At 34.9% G+C, this 2,421-nt stretch overlaps 1 non-coding gene across 1 annotated transcript; it reads left to right on the top strand.

Moving 5' to 3' along the window:
- The first annotated feature begins 1,991 nt into the window (after positions 1-1,991).
- Positions 1,992-2,110, top strand: LOC134545135 (5S ribosomal RNA). The gene has a single exon (XR_010078288.1). It is a non-coding gene; the product is annotated as a 5S ribosomal RNA (ribosomal RNA).
- The last annotated feature ends 311 nt before the right edge of the window (positions 2,111-2,421 follow it).

Below are 2,421 nucleotides of genomic sequence, written 5' to 3'. Positions count from 1 at the left end.
GGTTTACTGGCTGAGATATATATATATATATTTTTTTTTTTGCTTACTTCTGTGGTCATTAGTACATTGCTACAAATATATTTATATATATAAAAAAATAAATAAAAAAATCCTTTCTATTTAATTTAGTTAGATCATATATCAATATTAATGGCAAAGACCAGTTGCATCGATTCACTTTGAAAATAATTCCATTTGTGCTAAAACTGGACACAGTAAAAAAAAAAAAAAAAAAAAAAAATATATATATACACACACACACACACACATAATTCGAATTCATATTATGCTTAACTGCGTTTGAATTTGCAATCATGCACAAGATGTTTTGTACTTCGAAGTAAAAACAACATAATGTACTATTTAACTACCCACAGTACAAATGGATCCAAAAAAAAAGTGAATTTTCATGCAGACGAAAATGCTTACATTTATTCTATTTATATTAAGTACCCATTACTAACAGCTTATACTGGGTGGAATACAACAGTTGACATGATTTTACTTATATGGCAATTTAATATTTAACCAAAATTAATGGTAAACTAATATTTTAAAGTGTCATTTATGGCCCCTTACCTTCAGCATGTTTGCTTCCTTGCACACAAACGAGGACAAACACATCACCCAACTGAAAAAAAAAAAAAAATTTCACTTGCATCACAAATAATTTAAAATTTTTCACCACATGAAGTAAATATTTCGCAATAAAAAAAAATATAGCCCTAGGACTCGTGTGCACACCTTTTCTTCCCCACATCGCACACGCAAACAAAACTTCCAAATTATTACAAAATCACTCGATTATTATACATACATAAACACACATGTATTTTCCGAATAAGTGAGAAATGCAGGCCGATGAAAGTCAAATTTCGTTTCGGAAATTAAATCTCGCACAACTACCGACACATAACCAAACTTGCGTACATTTACATAGCATTAACCCTCTAAATAATAAACAAATGAAAGCAGAAAAAACAACATCGCTACCCACCGCGCGCGCTCCTGGCGGCGGGAGTAGGAACTACTTTGCACACAGACCGACATAGCCCCCTGCCAAAAACAGTAAAATAAATAATATATATAAGTCTTTTGGCGGGAAAAAATTTCTCAACCGCCTGGGAGCACCCTAGTGTGTGCCTGTCTTTAGGTTATGTTACTTTTAACTTCATTTTCTACAGGCAGACGCGAGGGTGCTCGCCCATTATTTTTATTTTTTTAAATTCTTTCCTACCTTTGGTGTGCCATGCAAGAATTTATCGTCAAAATGGCGGCCCCGAGTGCAAATTTCTCGTCTGCACTGCTGGCTGGATGATTATGTGATGTTTTGAAGGAGGGTGTTTTTTTTTTTGTTTGGATTTTGTGTGAGGGGGGGAGGGGGCTGGGCTAGCTTTTTTTTTTTTTTAAATTTTCTAAACATTCATCTCTTATGTAACAGTGTTCAGCATTAAAAAATTTAAAAGAAGAGGCACTTACTCATCAATTTCAAAACAGCCTATGAAGAAAAATAAAAAAAATTTAAATTCATTCCAGTTTTATACATTCATGATTTGATCACATGTATAACTTTTCTTTTTTATTACCTTATTTAATTTTATTATTATTACTACTATTGCTGCTACAACCTAGAAGATACCTCAGTGATACTAATACCTGCTGGTAAAGTTAAAGGTTTCACCTTTCTTTCTTTAAACATATCACAATACCTTTCTTGAGTTAAATATTATCTAATGGCTTTAAGAAGTTATGGTAATGTTCATCAGTTATAGAGTGTGGGTTTGTGTGTGTGTGTGAGAGTGTATTTTGAAGAGGGCTTTGGTGGTTGGGATGGTGAGGGTGGTGGGTGTTGTGTGTGGGGAGGGGGGGGGGGGGGGGGAAGTAAAAGAGTGTTCATTACACGATTTCTCCTGTTGTTTGTAACAATCACACCTGGTATAGCTATTTCGAGTGGCAAATACAAACTGCAAAAAAAAAACATCTATATCATTGCCAACGGCCATATCACGATGAACACACCGGTTCTCGTCCGATCACCGAAGTTAAGCATCGTCGAGCGTGGTTAGTACTTAGATGGGTGACCGCTTGGGAACACCACGTGCCGTTGGCACTACTATTTTGCACCCTACAGAAAAAAATTTTTTTTTAAAAATTTCAATTTTAAATTTTTTTTTCCCCCACAATCACCACATTTCCCCCCCCCCCCCCCCCCTAACACACACACACACACACACTCACTCTCTATCAATCAATCAATCAATCAATCAATCAATCAATCAATCACTCACTCACTCACCCACCCAGCAGCAGCTGTGAATCTTTGCATGTGTATACCTCATACAAAATTCAAAGTGAAAAAATAAATAGATAAGTGTATATGTATGTATGTATGTATGTATGTATGTATGTATGTATGTATGT

The sequence above is a fragment of the Bacillus rossius genome, unplaced genomic scaffold (assembly GCF_032445375.1).
Source record: "Bacillus rossius redtenbacheri isolate Brsri unplaced genomic scaffold, Brsri_v3 Brsri_v3_scf592, whole genome shotgun sequence".
Taxonomy (NCBI): domain Eukaryota; kingdom Metazoa; phylum Arthropoda; class Insecta; order Phasmatodea; family Bacillidae; genus Bacillus; species Bacillus rossius.
The sequence above is the reverse complement of the archived record's forward strand: the minus strand, read 5'-3'. Positions and strand labels throughout refer to the sequence as shown.